The sequence below is a fragment of the Hemitrygon akajei genome, chromosome 4, assembly GCF_048418815.1.
Source record: "Hemitrygon akajei chromosome 4, sHemAka1.3, whole genome shotgun sequence".
In the NCBI taxonomy this organism is placed as follows: Eukaryota; Metazoa; Chordata; class Chondrichthyes; order Myliobatiformes; family Dasyatidae; genus Hemitrygon; species Hemitrygon akajei.
Window position 1 is genome coordinate 117,068,218 of NC_133127.1, and position 17,658 is coordinate 117,085,875.

Here is a 17,658-nt window from a genome sequence, read left to right on the forward strand (position 1 = left end):
AAGAAGCCCAGGCCATAGTGGAAGGTATTAGGCACTGGAGGCACTATCTTGCCGGCAAAAGGTTCACCTTGCTGACCGACCAGCGCTCGATTGCGTTCATGTTCAGCAGCCAACAGCGGGGCAAAATCAAAAATGATAAAATTTTGCGGTGGAGAATAGAACTCTCCACCTACAACTATGATATCCTGTACCAGCCTGGAAGGCTCAATGAGCCCCCTGATGCCCTATCCCGGGGAGCGTGTGCCAGCGCACAGCTCGACCAGCTATATGCCCTCCATGCACATCTTTGCCATCCGGGGGTCACCCGATTTTACCATTTCGTGAAAGCCCTGGAACCTGCCGTACTCCCTGGAGGACATCAGGACGATGACCAGGGACTGCCAAGTCTGCGCTGAGTGCAAACCGCACTTCTACCGTCCTGAAAAGGAGCAACTTGTCAAGGCCACCCGCCCCTTTGAGTGACTGAGAGTCGACTTTATGGGCCCCTTCCCTCCACCGACCGCAATGTCTACTTTCTTAGCATAATCAACGAGTACTCACGGTTCCCCTTTGCCATCCCCTGCCCCGACACCACTACCACGTCTGTCATAAAAGCCCTGCGCCAGCTCTTCACTCAGTTCAGATATCCCTGCTGTATCCACAGTGATAGAGGGTCCTCCTTTATGAGTGATGAGCTGCGCCAGTACCTGCTGGCTAGGGGCATTGCTACTAGTAGGACCACGAGCTATAATCCCCGGGGAAATGGACAGGTGGAGAGGGAGAATGCCACAGTGTGGAAGGCCACACTTTTAGCCCTTAAGTCAAAAGGGTTGCCGGTCTCTTGATGGCAGGAGGTCCTCCCTGAGGCACTCCACTCTATCCACTCCCTATTATGTACGTCCACCAATGCCACCCCACACGAGCGCCTATTCTCTTTTCCCAGGAAGTCTGCCACTGGGACCACCCTACCAGCTTGGCTGACGTCCCCAGGGCCAGTGCTGCTCCGGAAACATGTGAGGAGCAATAAATACTCCCCGCTGGTCGAGAGGGTTCACCTTCTACATGCGAACCACCAGTATGCCTACGTGGCCTTACCTGGTGGGCGGGAGGACACGGTCTCCAGCAGACCACTGCCCCGAACACTCCACGGTAACTATGAACCCTGTACCCGAGGTGACACCGCGCACACCGAGCCCTACACAGACTCCTCACGACACTCTTATACCGGGCGTCTCGAACGCGTATATACCAGGCGCTTCGCACATGCGTGAGGGATCACTGATGCCTAGTGGGCTGACACCTCCAGTTAGGTCGGAACCAGCACAACCTCCATCTCCAGTGCAATCACCACAGGCACCTGTGCAATCACAGCCGGTGCTACGTAGATCGCAGCAACAGATTCGACCACCTGATAGACTTAACCTGTAAATATACTTGTAAGAAACTTCGCCACATGGGGACTCTCCTTTAAAACAAAGGGGGGGTGAATGTGGTGAACTACATATACCTGTCTGGACACGCCCCCTGCTGACTGCTCCTGTGGCTCCTCCCACTGACCCCTGTATAAAGGCGATTGAGGTCTGAGCCCGGCCTCTCTGTCTCCAAGATGTAGTATGGTGGTCAACCACTGCTTGTTCCTTCTTCCAGTCAATAAAAGCCGATATCTCACCTTTACGTCTCAGAGAGAGTTATTGATGGTGCATCACCATCCGAACAACAAGACCTTGAGAAATAGGAACAAGAGTAAGCCATTTTGCCCATTGAGCCATCTCCAACATTCAGCAAGCTGATGGCTGATTCATCCTTCCTCAAGTCTGCATTTTTGTTGGGTGTCCATAACTGTTGATTCCATTATTACATAACTACTTATCTCAGCTTGAAATTTATTAAAGGATACAGGCTGTGCATCCTTTTGGATCAAGGAGTTCCTTATACTCACAACCTTGATGGTACAGTGATGGAGCCAGGCAATCTGCTGAGCGGCAGTGCCAGATTCTTGCTTTCAATTCTGACCTTGGCTGTTGTCTTTGTGGAAATTGGACGTTCTCCCTGTGACAGTGTTTTTTTTTTGTCTGGGTGCTCCATTTTCTTTCCACTTCCAAATATGCACAAGTCAGTAGATTACTTGGCCACTGTAAATCTCCCAGTGTGTAGGGAGGCTTTGGAGAAACTGTGGGAGAATAATAAATGGAGCTAATATAGGCTTGTGTAAAATGGGTGGTTGATAATCGGTGCAGAGCCAGTGCACTAAAAAGCTATTTTCTTGGTAAATCACTCTCTAGGACTGCGAGTCTATGACCTTTAAAGGAAGAAGTTAGTTCAAGTATTAGTCTTAAATGGGCCTTTCCCTCTCCCCCTTATTAGGAGGCTATGTTTTCCGGTCTGAGACTCTCCTATGAGGAGAAATGTCCTCACAACATTGAATAAGGTGATCTCATTAAACACAAGATTCTCAGTGGAGCTTGACATGATCGATTCAACTGTAATGTTTACCACGACTGTGATTTCTAGATCAGAGTTCACAACTTAAATCAAAGTATAACTGAAAAGAGAGATTGCTTCACCCAGATGTGGCGAATCTTTAGAATTGTCTTCCCAGAAGTGTTCTGAGAGGTCATATGGAACATGGTGGCAAAGAAAGTGGAAGAAGCAGATAGATTACAATGCTTAAGCAAGCATTTGGATAGGTGTTGATAAAAAAGGAGTAGAGGATTATGGGGCTAATCTGGCCAAATGGGATGAGTGTAAGTAGCCATCATAGGCAGTACGGATGATTTGGGCAGAAGGACTTATTTCAGTGCTGACTGTCCTGTGGAGGCTCATTTGCTGATTGATTATTTTTGAATACTAGGGGAATTATGAGATATGAGGTTAGTTCAGGAATATAAAGCTGAGGCAAAAGATTATCTGTGAATGGGAGATGTGGCAGAAGAGGTGCTGAGCCGACTCCTGCTTCAATTTTTGCTATTATTATTAGCAATGTTTCTGGACCTCAGAAAGTCCTTCTGATGGATTTCTTTTTTGCTCACCAGAATTAGAAATCAAGGCCCCAGCTAACATCTTGACAATTCATCTCTAGCAGCGCTACACACACTACAGTAAGTATTACATTTAATTTTCAGCTTTGATTTTGTATGTCTTTGATTTAGGATTTGAATCAAGAATTTTCTGACCTAGTCATGCATGCAACATTGAACAACCACTAACACCCACATATATATTTGTGTTATGCCTATCTAACATAAAACTCAGTTTTGGTTACATCTATCAGGATGAAGTATGTTCATGAAAAGGTCATGTCGACTGCATGGATGTAAGTTCCTAAATGGAAGCTCCCAACAAAGTACCTCATTCTTTGAAAACACCATTCTGAAATGTAGTTCAGCACTATGCAGAATTTTCAATGTACCTAAATAAATGGTTGAAAATTCAGATTTATCATCCTTCTAATTAAGTCTTCCATTGTAATTATGCAGCCAGGAAAATAACAGTTCAGTGACAACACTGTAAAGAACCAAATCACGTTATATAGTGGTTGGAAAAAATGTAAAGTTCTCCCTAATCTACACTATCAGTGACAATTTTACAATAATATATCAAGGAATTTATTTAAGTGCATTAACGAAATAATACCAAGCCCAGAACTAGGTACCGCTTTGATCTGTGCCCATTAAAACCCAAGTATCATTACATATGATGGTCTTCAGTGGACACAAGAGGCTTTCATCCAAGAAGGTATCAGTAACTCAAGTCAATACCCGACCCACATTTGAGTTTGTCAAGATCACATTGTTAAAAGTGAATTGCTCTGTTCAGGGGCATTGGTATTGTGCACAATCATACAATCATTTTTACGACACACACCCGAGTGTTCCAGTCATCGGGGTTTAGATGCACTAACTCTCTAGAATATGTATAGCAGAGGTGGTGCCTTTAAAGATTCAGGCCTGCTCTGCTAATTGGTGGCCATGTTTTAGCACCAGGATTTAATATTTAATGAGCACCTGAACTGAGGTGCAGTGCTCAATTGTCAGCTCAGCTTTGGATTCTCATCTAGTGTCTAGTTTAGCAGCCTTTCAGTCTCCTATCATGTCTCAATTCTAGACTTGGATAAGCCAGCACTTTGGCTCTAACCATCCTTACCTAGGTCTCTCTTTACAGGACGATTGACCCAGTGGGATATCGGAGCCTCTCGTCAGCTGTGGGCAGACACAGAGAGAAAGTTTCAATTCAGAGCCGGGAGATATACTACCTCCAGGTTTCTATATGCCAAATGTCGTTAGGAGGAAGCCAGAATTGTAAGAGGCTGTGGGTTGTTCTGTGGAATCAGTTCATCTTTCAACCCCAGAGGGTTTCAGCAGTGACCTGAGCTCTTGTCATGGTCTCCTCGCTCAGTATCCATTGGTGTCTGAACGCCAGCTGTCCCAGTTCCCTACAGAACATGGAAAGGTGACCTTCATTATCTCTCTTCTGACTGGGAGAGCCCTGGCCTGGGCCATTACACATTCGGGGCAGAGGCTGGAGATTTGCTCAGATTTGGAGGAACTCATGGCTGACATGAAGAGGACGTTCCATCATCCCGCCAGAGCCAACAGAGCCTCATACCATCTGATGAAGAGGGCGTTCCATCATCCCGCCAGAGCCAACAGAGCCTCATACCATCTGATGAAGAGGGCGTTCCATCATCCCGCCAGAGCCAACAGAGCCTCATACCATCTGATGAAGAGGCATCAGGGCAGTGGGTCAGCAGCTGACTACACTCTTGCCTCAGGAGAACTTTGAGGCTCTGATCAATCAGTCCATTCATCTCAATAACTGCCCGGCAGAGCAAGAGTGGGACTACCTCAAGAGGTAAAATAGGACTAGCCTGAGCTCGGCCTCAGTGCATTGGAGTTCCACCTCTGTCTCCTGCTCAAGATCCCATGGAGCCTAGGCACATCGGATGGCCAAGTTGTTGCTATTACTGCAGGGATGCAGGTCACCTGGGGACCAAATGTCCAATGCTGCAGCTGTCGGGAGGACAGCTAAGACTATCCAGTGTTGGGAGGACTGTAACAGTAGCAGTCTCTACTCCCAACCCCTACTGATTCTGCTGTCATGCTGAAGGCTGTGATCTCCTAGGGAATAAGAGCTGAATGCTTTTGCAAACTTTGGGGTAATTTCCTGGGCTTGAGGACCACTGGTCAGCTCCACAACCCATTGCAGGAGTTGAGCCAGCCCATGCCCACAAATGCCCTGGATGGTTGTCCTCTTGGTTCTAGGCAGATCCTGCTGCAGACATCAGTTTTATGGATAAGGATAGAGGGACATGCAGAACAAATTTGTTTCTAAGTTATTGATTTTCCTCACATACACCTGGTTCTCGGGCACCCTTAGCTGTCCCGGCATAACCCATGCGTGAACTGGATGGAAGGGAGGATTGCTGAAAGGTCCAGTCATTGCAAGAGGGAATGTTTTCAGCTTGGTGTTCTAATTCCCAGATTCTCCTCAGATGAGGCAGAGTTTTCTTTGGGGTAACCTGGAGCCTTCAGCAGACCCAGTCCTGACTCCAAGGGTGGACAAGCCAGCTCGTCAACAGGACCGTGCGACACCTGACCCAGTCCAGACGGGGGTGCATTGGAACTAGTGAAAGAGGATCTTTAGTTCAGGAACAAGTTAAGGAGGTGCTCAAGCAGTCTGGAGCTCTCATAGCCAAGCCTAGTGAACCAGTGGAAAAGTCTTTCCAAGGGAAAGACTCCTAAACATAAACCCTTGGAGCCTAGTCCCAGAAGTACAAAGACAGTTTGTATTTGTGGGACATGTTGCCATTGTCTGAGAATATGGATGAAGATTTTGTCTCTGATTTGGTCTCTGTTTCAACAAGAGACTCTAGTGAACCTATGGAGAAGACTCCGACATCTGCTGAATTATCATCTCTACTTAAGGAGCCTCAGGAGTCATCTTCAGAGGGACGTTTGGGGGTAGTTGCAACAGAAAAGTTGGTAAAAATCCCCTCTACCTACAAGGATTTAGAAGAAGTCTTCAAGCAGAAAAAGGACGGGACCATGTGGTGATGCATTGATTATAAACGGCTGAATCGCATAACGGCCAAAAATTGTTACCCCCTTCCACTCACGAGCACTGCCTTCTAGATTCTATAAAGCAAGAGTATTCTCTTTGTGGAGTGTGTACAATCTGGTTTGCACAAAGGAGGGTGATGAGTGAAAGATGGCACTCAACAGACCGATAGGGTACCATGAGTATCTGGTCATGCACTTTGGCCTTGGGAACATGACAGCAGTTTTCCAGGCCTTTATAAATGATGTGCTCCAGGATGCTCTCCATAAGTATGCCTTTGTCTACTTGGATGATACCCTAATTTTCTCGATGTCCATGAAGGACCACATCTTCACGTCGGAGATATCCTAAAGAGACTTCTTGATTGTGGACTTTATGTTAAGCTGGAAAAATCCAAATTTCACATAATCACCGTTACATTTTTGGATCTTATCATGTGTAAAGGCGATCTCAAAATAGACCCTATTTTGAATTACTATTGACACAGTAATTCAATGATTGACCACAACCATTCAGTTATGGAACAAGTCCAACGATTCCTGGAATTTGCTAATTTTTACAGAAAGTTCAGCAGGAAGTTCATCTCAGTGGCAGTTCTTCTGGCAGCGCTAAGAGTTCCATGGGCCCTTTTTTTTGGACTATTGAAGCAGAGGCTGTTTTTGCAGGGCTCAAGCAGCAGTTCAGATCAGCTTCCATTTTGGTTTCACCTAACCTGGATCTTCCCTTCATCGTGTTGGTAGATGCCTTGGATGTCGGAGTGGATGCGGTGTTGTCTAAACCATCACCTTCGGACAACAAAATGTGCATTATTCTCTAGGTGGCTACCCTGGCAGAGCAGAACTACAACAATGGAAATAGAGAGCTGATCAAAGCCTTGGAGGAATGGCATCACTGGTTTGAGAGGTCTAAAAACCTTTTACTTTAAGGACTGATCACAAGAGCCTGGCATATTCAGGAGGCCAAAAGACTGAATTCCAGGGAGGCCAGGTGGCGTCTTTTCTTAAACTGTTTCAATTTTCTCATGAACTTTCCACAAAAAATCAGAGATTGGATGCTTTGTGTCATCAGTTTGATGAACCTGAAAGAGAGGAGCAGCATACCACCATTTTCCCCCTAGCTAAGGTAATAGCACCAATTAATTGGAAATTAATGCACTTGTTCACAAGGCTCAGGCATAAAGGGAGATTCCAACAACAGTTCTCTGGGTCGTTTGTTCATCCCAGGATCCATCATATCTTAGATATTTCAATGAGGACACGCATCAAGAATGATCACTCATCCAAGGATTGCAGGACACTTGAGTTCATTAAGAAAAGATACTGGTGGCTTGCAATGGTAAGAGAATTCCAATGATACATACAGACATGTGAAGTGTGCACATGTAACATGGAGCCCCGCACCCAACTTCAAAGGCCCCTTCACCCTCTTCCTGTTCTGGACAGACCATGGGCACACATCTCCATAGACTTTGTCATGGGTCTTCTGCCTTCCAAGGGGAATACCATCGTCATGGTAATTGTAGATCATTTTTCAAAGGTCTGCAAATTCATTGTCTTGAACAAGCTACCATCTGCAGCAGAGATGGCTAAATTGTCCTGGACATTATGTTGGATCACAGTCCTCAATTCACATCATGTTTTTGGAGGATATTTTGTACGCTGATTGGAGCAAAAGCAAGTCATTCCTCTGGGTTTCACTCTCAGTTTAATAGCCATATGGAGTGGGTGAACTGGGATTCAGGATGAACCCTAAGATACCTGGCCTCAAAAGAACCAGACTAGCGGTGCGACCATTTGATGTGGGCAGAGGTCACCCAAAACTCTTTACAGCAGTCTGTGCATGGGATGTCCCCGTTCGAATGCCAGTCTGGGTATTCTCTGCCACTTTTCCCTGAGCAGGAGGCTGAGGTTGGGGTTGCTGCAGCCGAAGATCTTGCTCAATGCTGCAAGGAGAGATGGACTAGGGTAAAGGATGTTTTGTTGGCCTCTACTCAGAAGGCAGAAAACTGCAAGAGAAGACAGGAACCAGTTTTACAGCCTGGGCAACAGACCTGGCTGTCTACTCATGAGTTGCCTCACTTGGTGGAGTCTAGGAAGTTGGTGCCCAAGTTCATTGAACCTTTCAAGGTTTTCAAGAAAATATATCAGGTGGCTTACAACTTGTAGCCCCAAATGACTCTCAAGATCAATCCACTGTCCATATTTCCATATTAAAACCTATAAACACCAGTCCTTTAGACCCACCACCATCAGTCACACCTCCAGCCAGGTTTATCAGTGAGAAATAGCTCTTCAGCATACAAAGAATTCTGGAGTCATGAACTGCTCGGGGTGTCTGGCAGTTACTCGTGGTCTGGGAAGGATTTGTACCCGAGGAGCGTTGCTGGGAACCTGAAGGGGACATTTTGGATTTGGTTCTCCTCCATGGCTACCATCGTCATCGTTCTGAGCAGCCAGGGCCGTCAGGAGTCGGCCGTAGGGGAGGGAGTCCTGTTACAGCAAGCATCTGGAGTTTAGATGCTTTAATTCTCTAGATTATGGATAACTTGCACGGCCCTTTAAAGATTCAGGCTTGCCCCACTAATTGGCAGAATGTTTTGACAAAGGATTTTATATCTGAAGAGCACCTGAACTGAGGTTTTGTGCTCAATTGTCTTTGGATTTTCGTCAAGCGTCTAGTTTAGAACCCTGTCTTTGTTTCGGTCTCGTATCGTGTCTCGATTCTAGTCTCAGATACTCCAGCACTTGGGTCCTCACCATCTTCCCTAGGTCCCTCATCACAATCACATCCTCACTTCAAATCAAAAGGCTCCCAAACCTGGACCTCTGTACCTCCCTCTGCAAATGAGTCCTTGATTTCCTCACCAGGAAACAACAGTGCATGTGGATCAGAAATAACAGATCCTCCTCGTTGACAATCAACGCTGACACACCTCAAGGTATGTACTTTGCCCACTGCTCTACTTTCTCTACACCAATGAACAACAACTTTGCACTCAACGTCAGTAAGATCAAGCAATTGGTTATGGACTTCAGGAAGGAGAAGTTGAGGGAACATGCACTAGTCCTCATTGCAGGATCAGAAGTGGAAAGTGTGAGCAGATACAAGTTCCTGGGTGTCAACCTTTCTGAGGATCTATCCTGGACCCAGCATTATGGTGCAATAACAAAGAAGGCACAACAACGGCTAGATTTCGTTAGGAGTCTGAGGGGATTTAGTATGTCTCGAGAAATACTCGCAAATATCTACAAGTGTACTATGGAGAGCATTCTAACTGGTTGCATCACCATCTGGTATGGAACAGCCAATGTATAAGATCAGAAAAAGCTGAAGAAAGTTGTAAACTCAGCCAGCTTCATCATGGGCACTAGCTTACTGAACACTGAGGGCATCTTCAAAAGTCGATGCTTCAAAAAGGCAGCATCCATCATTAAGGACCCCTGTCATCCAGGACATATTCTCTTCTGATTGCTACCATCAGTGAGGAGGTTCAAGGAGCAGGAGTACACACAGTCAATGCTTCAGGAACAGCTTATTCCACTTTGCCATCAGACTTCTGAATAGACAATGAACCCATGAACACTTCCTCAGTGTCTTCTCCCCTCTCTTTTTGAGTTACGTGTTTAATTTATTTTTATATCTACTTTTTATTGTAATTTTTTAGTATTCATTACTATATTTTGCAGTATACTGGTGCCGCAAATCAACAAATTTTGTGACCTATGCTGGTAATATGAAACCTGATTCTGATACTTTGTCTTCTGTTATGAGTCAAATTCTGTTTCATTGTTGTTATAAAAAACTGTTTTCCTAATTTAAATTTGGATCACAAAATTCAAGGCAAATGTACCTTGCCAAGTGTAGGTCAGGGTCTAGATGAGGTGGGTCAGGTGCTATTACACTGGTAAATAAAACTTAACTAGGCCTGATGAAGGGTTTCAGCCCGAAATGTCGTCACTACCTCCTTGCATAGATGCTGTCTGGCCTGCTGAGTTCTGCCAGCATTTTGTGTTTTTATCTAGGCCAAGGTTGTTACGGTTACTTCCACAACTTAATTTTTTAAAATAGCAGCATATGCAATGCTGTTGCTGTGAGGACAAATGGAAATCAAAATCTCTTTGTAGGATAGTTAACAGATAGCAATTCCAAAAGGTGTTTCAACAACTCTGAAGCAGGAAACACCTCCTTAGAGTTTCAGTGAGCCACATTCCCAGGACCTGGGTTCCCAATTGTTTTAAAAGGACTGAACTCTTCAGAGAAGAAGGTTGGATGTTAACTACTTCCTCAGGCCTTGAGTGTAGAATTTTAAACAATAAAATTATATTTTATTCCCTTTAATCTAAAGTTTCAGTTTTAACAATGACTAAAGAGGCACTGATCAGTATACAAAGGGAATAGTATCATCTTGCTGACATGCAAAGCTTATGAAAGTTAATATCTTCCACAAGTCTTACAAGTCATAGATGTATCAAAATAGGCAAAGAAGATAGGTTATAGCTGGAGGTTCTTTTTATATTTAATGTGCCTTTACTTGAATGATGATAAATATATCTTCTATAATGTTAGCCGTAACGTTATCTTGTAGTCCAAACAATTGAATCTAGTCACACTGTTTTTCCCCACAGTATGCAAGTGGAAATTATTAATTTTCAGAGTTGAAGCCAATTAAGACATTTTCCAAATTGGTTTGGATCACACTGGAAATTTGACCAGGCACTTTCTATCTAGGGGAATCACACTTGCATAGGTGTGATTCTTCTTCGCATTGTGTGCACTTTGAAAGGTATAAGTAACTCCCCATGCAATTCCATGCTTTAAGTACAGTGTTACAGCTGGTTACAGCTGCTCCAGATTTCTTGAATTCAAATTATGTTTGATTTACTTGTCTGAAGTTTATAATAATGTATTTACTGAAGTAAAAATTAAGGCCTGTGTAATTAAAGATCAGTAGCATTTTTGTAAAATGACGTAAATGCAGAAAGCACATAGTAATATAGACAGTTACTTCTACTTCTGCTGGAAAATAGCAGATGATGTTGATCCTCAATCGTCCTAGCAATGTGCAGAATATCAATATCATCTTCATCTTTTCTCCTTCTCTTTTGTCTCCTCCTTACTCCTTCCTCCTCTTCGACCTCCATTTCCTTGTCTTCTTCTCTACATCTCCCAACAAAATGGTGTAGCAGGTCCCAGCTGCTGCATTTCTTCAGACATTTGCGCTGGACTTCAGAATCAGAATTCGAAGAACCAGGTTTATTAACAATGACATATAAAGTGAAATTTGTTGCTTGGGGATTATGCATGTTCCAGATTCTAGGCTCTCAATTTGCCAGATGATGGTTCAGGAGCATTATCACCCCTCAACCTTCAGGCTCTCTCAAAGAGGATAATTTCACTCAACTTCACTTGCCCCATCATTGAAATGTCCCCACAATTAATGGACTCACTTTCAAAGACACCTCATCTAATGATCTCGATGTTAATTGCTTATTTGTTAATTATTTATTTCTTTTTGCATTTGCAAAATGTGTTGTCTTTTGCACACTGGTTGAGCACCCAGGTTGGTGCAGTCTTTCATTGATTTTTTAAATTATTATTATTATTATTCTATTATGTATTATATTGAGTATTTGTGCAAGGACATGAATCTCCAGGTTGTACATGATAACATATATGTACTTTGATAATAAATTTACTTTTAACTTTCAATTTCATTATTGATTTCTACTCCTATTGAGGAGTGGAGGCAGAGAAATGAGAAATAGTCCATGTCATCAAGCACCTCAGTGTTATAAAGTAGGATCAGATTGATGGAAGAACCAGTCCTCAGTGGTGATTCTAACCTTCTAAGGCAGAAAAATCATGGTCACCTTATAATAATTCAAGCAAAAAAATTTAAAGAACAGTGCAAAAGAGTATATATATATAGAGAGAGAGAGAGAGAGAGATCACTGTTATCAAACGTTAAGTGCAAGCTGTGAACCTGGCCAACAGGTGCACTGAGTGGAAGTGAGTTGCAGCTTTAGTTCAATAGGTACATTTAATGTCAGAGAAATGTATACAATATATATCCTGGAATTCTTTTTCTTTGCAAACATCCACAAACATAGAAGAGTGCCCCAAAGAATGAATGACAGTTAAATGTTCGAACCCCAAAGCAACCCTGCACCCCCCAGCTCACCCCTCCCAGGCACAACCAGTAGTAAGGCAATGATCTCCCCTCCCCCACCAGCAAAAACGCATCCGCGCCCGCCTCCAAGCACTCAGGCAAAGCATCAATAAAGACACATACTTGCAGTATCCCAAAGACTACTCGTTCACCCGGTAATTCAACGTACCACAGGCTCTCTCTCTCTCTCTCTCTCTAATAAGGGAAAAAGAGTTGTCCCCGTTTCACAGTGAGAGGTGAAACTTAACAAACAACTCTCTGATTTATGATGTTAAAAGTCTGTTGTGTCGTTTTTTCTGAGCTCTGTGCCAGAGATTTGGCCCCAGGGCTCAGGTCTCCAGACACACAGCCGACTGCAGCTAACCCGCTGATCCGTGTTCTCCCGTGACACCTCAGTCAGAGGCAACGGCCTTGACTCAACCCCTCTCCACAGCAATGAAAACCCGGCACTTGTCTTCCAGGCCGCATCCTTGGGATATCAAAATCGGTCGGATGTGAGGCCCTGAGAGCGGGTCCCATTCCCATGAAAAACCATATAGTCAAACTGTAACTCCAGGTCAGGGTCTTCAAAAGAACCTTGAAAAGAGAAAAGAAAAGAGATATCAAAGATAGAAATAGAGCTGTTTCCAAAGATGCAGGCAAAGGCGTCTGAGTTTAGCGCCATCTTGACTTTGCTCCGCCCTCTGAGTCTTAGAATCTCAGTGCACAGAAAACAGTGCTCAGTCCAGAAAACTTTTTTCCATCTCACTTTCATCCTGGAGTGGAGCCAATTAGTCGCAGGACTACCCCTGAGCTGACACAGTGGTGTAGTGGTGAGCATAACACTACTGCAGCATTAGCAACCTGGTTCAATTCCTGCCGCTGTCTGTAAGGAGTTTGTACATTCCTCCCATGATTGCATGGGTTTCCTCCGGGTGCTATGGTTGCCACGCACGTTCAAAGACGTATGGGTTAGTAGGTTTATTGATGAGTGGCTGTACTTGGGTGGTGTGGGCTTATTCGGCCAGAAGAACCTGCTGCTGAGCTGTATTTCTAAATAAAATAAATAATCTACAGGACTAATGGGAAATCTATGTCCCTTCCACCCCAGATCCAAGGACACCCTACCTCAGTAATCAATCTGCAATACACAAATAATGTTCATGTTACTGTGCATATGGCAACCAAGCTGCAATGTCTCATTACCTACTGAAGAAGATGATGGACCTTGTACTCAATAGCCATTGATTCTCTGCTAATTAATATTTTCAAAATTCTGGATGACATGAAAATTGAGAAGATCGTAGGGATGATTCAGAAAAATGCTCCAAGATAAGAAGCATCAGTTGCACTTCTAGTCTGGAGAGGCTGGCATCGATCTCCTTGGAGAAAAGAAGACTAAAAAGAAACTTAGTGGTGTAACACAAGATCATCAGTGGGAAAGAGAAAGTAAGAAAGAGGGAAGAAGGAACCATGGGAAAAGAGAAGAAGGACGAATTAATCCACAATTTAATAATGAAAGAGTTGAGGAACAGGAGTGATAGGACTACCTGATTGAGGGATGGTACAAACATGATGGGCCAAATGACCTCCTTCTGTACGGTATCACCTCTTTGACACAATGGTTTATGTTGTAATGTGAGTATTATTAAAAGTAAGCTAATACTAATCGGGAAGCTGTTGGTAGCAAGAGGCGGGATCCGGGGTTGGCGGGGTTTTTACTTCCACTCTTTTTACTCCCAGTATGCATTGTATATCGTTCCTCCACCCATGCCGCACGAGGTACCTGGAAGCCTTTGTATTGTCCCAGATAAAGGTGTTCTTTTGGCCATCAAAATTGTCAGTGGTCTTTTTGTAAAGTAGAAGTTACCACATATTTTTGGCGACGAGCTGAACTGGTTTTGTGGACAGGTCGGCCCGTTTATGTGTTCGACAAGCAAATCGAGGAGTGGCCAGAGTATAAGAAAAGGTTGGGCCACTTTTTCTGTGCTAATGGAATTACTGAGGAGGCTAAGAAGTGCTCTATTCTCCTGAGTGTGTGGGGGCAAAGACGTACAAGCTGATAAGGAACGTAGCTACACCGCGGAAACTGGGAGAAATTCCATACGACGAACTGGTCAAGCTCGTGGGGAACCACCACAATCCGAAGCCTTCGGTGATAGTCCAACGGTTCAAGTTTCACAGCCATGTCCGGAAGCCAGGTCAGTCTGTGGGTGATTTTGTGGCCAAGCTTCGGCAGCTATCGGAGAATTGCGATCTCGGAGCCGTGTTGGATGACATGCTCCATGATAGATTAGTATGCGGCATTAATAAAGATGCCATACAACGCCGCTTGTTGGAGGAAACCCTACCGTTGACTTTCAAGACAGCCCTAGAGATTTCCCAAGGCATGGAGATGGCTGCCAATAATGCCAAGGATATACAGAAAGGATATGGGAGCCGCAGTCGACGGCAGTGCTCCAAGTCAGGAGGGAGACTGGTAAACAGGCAAAGCGGGTGGAATGTTTTCGGTGTGGAGGAACGTACTTATGCAAATGTTTGTAAATTCAAAGATACTGTCTGCCATGCTTGTAGCAAGAAGGGACATTTAGCTAAAAAGTGCAGGAACATAAAGGGTAAGGTCAAGCCTGGGCAGGGGAAAGCTCAACAGACTCAGGCAGCCACACACCACCTAGGAGGAGCAGACGAAGAGGCAGCGTGTGCCTACAACATGTTTGGGGTGGAAACGGATGAGGGACCACCTGAACGATATTATGCCACAGTCACTGTCAAGGGAAAGGGCATTAAGTTCGAGATTGATTCAGGGGCTACTGCATCGGTCATTAGGGAAGAGACATACAGGAGGACATGGGGATCCAACCTGCCTCCCATCAGACCATCTAAGCTCAAACTCAGGACCTATACGGGACATCAAATACCTCATTTAGGAGTGTTATGTGTGGATATTTCGGCCGGGGGCCAGAAGGCTGAAGCCGGGCTGGTGATAGCTAAGGGCAGTGGGCCCAGTCTTTTGGGCCACGATTGGCTTCACAAAATTTAGCTCAACTGGCATGAAATTAAGTATGCACACACAACGGAGGACATTCTGCAGCGGTATAGTGACGTTTTCAGGGACGAGCTGGGCACACTGAAGGGCGTGAATGTGAAACTCCATGTTGACCCTAAGGCCACACCATGTTTTTTTAAGCCCAGGTCAGTGCCCTGTGCCACGAAAGGCAAAGTCGAGGCGGAGATGGAATGTTTACAGGGGCTGGGCATCATTGAGCCCGTCCAGTTTTCAAGGTGGGCGGCTCCTATTGTTCCAGTTTTGAAGGCGGATAAACGGTGAGGATATGTGGGGACTACAAGCTTACGGTGAATCAGGTCTCTAAGCTGGAGGAGTACCCATTGCCACGGGTGGATGACCTGTTTGCGACCCTGTCAGGGGGTAAGCTGTTCACAAAGCTGGACATGAGCCACGCCTACCAACAGCTGCTGCTCGACGAGGATTCAAAGGAGTACGTCACCATCAATACGCACAAGGGATTATTCAAATACAATCGCCTGGTGTTTGGAGTGACGTCTAGCCCCGCCATTTTCCAAAGGACAATGGACTCTTTGCTGCAGGGGATTCCGCATGTAGCAGTGTATTTGATGATATTTTGATCACGGGAGCCACGGAGGGGGAGCATCTGACTAATTTAGAACAGGTGCTGAAGAGACTCTCAGATGCTGGGCTGCGGTTGAAACGTGGAAAATGTGTGTCCCTGGCTCCGAGTGTGACCTACCTGGGACACAAGATTACAGCTGAGGGGCTTTGCCCAGTGGAGGAAAAAGTGAGAGCTATCATGGAGGCCCCAAGCCCCAAGAGCGTCACTGAACTCAGATCATTTTTGGGCATGGTGAATTATTATGGCAAGTTTCTTCCAGACCTCTCAAAGGTTTTGGCCCCACTGTATAAGCTGCTTCACAATGACACTAAGTGGCGGTGGGGTGAAGAGCAGGAGGAAGCTTTCAAGGAAGTGAAAGAACTTCTCCACTCAGCGAAGCTGCTCGTTCACTGTGACCCAGACAAGGAGATCACCCTTTCATGCGACGCTTTGCCCTATGGAGTTGGGGCAGATCTCTCACACGTGATGGAGGAATGTTCAGAGAAGCCTATTGGTTTTGCTTCATGTACCCTGATGGCTGCTGAGAAGGGATATTCACAGCTAGACAAAGAAGGTCTGGCCATTGTTTTTGCGGTCAAACGTTTTCATCACTATGGACGTGCATTCACAATTTATACGGACCATAAACCACTGATGAGCCTTTTTAGAGAGACCAGATGCATCCCACCGCTAGCCTCAGCCAGGATACAGTGTTAGGCTCTCACATTGTCAGCCTACCAGTATACTATCGTGTACAGAGCGAGTGGGGATAATGCAAACGCCAATGCGCTGAGTCGACTCCCTTTACCTGAGATGCCTGTTACTACATATGTGCCTTCAGAGACTGTGTTTTCATTGGAGAGGCTGTCAGGGACACCTGTAAAGGTGACCCAGATCAAGCAATGGATAGAGAGGGACCCAGTCCTGTCTCAAGTCAAGACTTTTCTTTTACAAGGTTGGTCCAGAGTTGTGGAAGGAGAGGAACTGTGGCCTTATGCCAAACACAAGACAGAACTGAGTCTGCAGGATGGTTGCATGTTTCAAGGGGCGAGGGTCATCGTGCCTCCCCCTGGCTGTTCACAGATTGTGGAAGAAATTCGTGAGACTCACCCAGGGGTGTCTCGAATGAAAAGCCTTGCAAGATCCTACGTCTGGTGGCCAAGAATGGATCAGGATCTGGAGAACAAGGCAATATCATGCACGCAATGTCAGACCAATCAGAACATGCCACCACCAGCTCCTTTGCACCCATAGGAGTGGCCAGTCTACCCCTGGTCTAGGCTACATTTGGACTTTGCTGGACCCTTTATGGGATAGATGTTTCTTGTAATGGTGGATGAGCATTCCAAATGGATCGAAGCTCATATCATGAGCAACATCACAGACCCCTCAACCACAGACAAACTCAGGCAAGTGTTTGCAGTCCACGGGTTGCCTGACACTCTGGTCACTGATAATGGCCCGACGTTCACCAGTGAGCTGTTTGGTGAGTTCATGCGGCAGAATGGCATTCGTCACATTCGGACAGACCCTTTCCACCCAGCCTCAAATGGTTTGGCTGAGCGGGCTGTTCAGACGGTGAAGGAAGGCCTGAAGTGGATAACAGGGGACTCTCTTAGTACCCAGCTTTCACATTTCCTGTTTAAATACTGCCTCACTCCAGCAGAGATGCTGATGGGGCATAGGCCTAAGTCAAGATTGGACCTGCTGCGCCCGGACATGAAGGCAAAAGTGGAGAGAAAGCAGGAAAAGCAGAAGGAGGGACATGATCAACATGCGCGAGACAGACAGTTAGAACCGGATGACAATGTCTATGTGAGAAACAATCAGCAATGGTTACCTGGT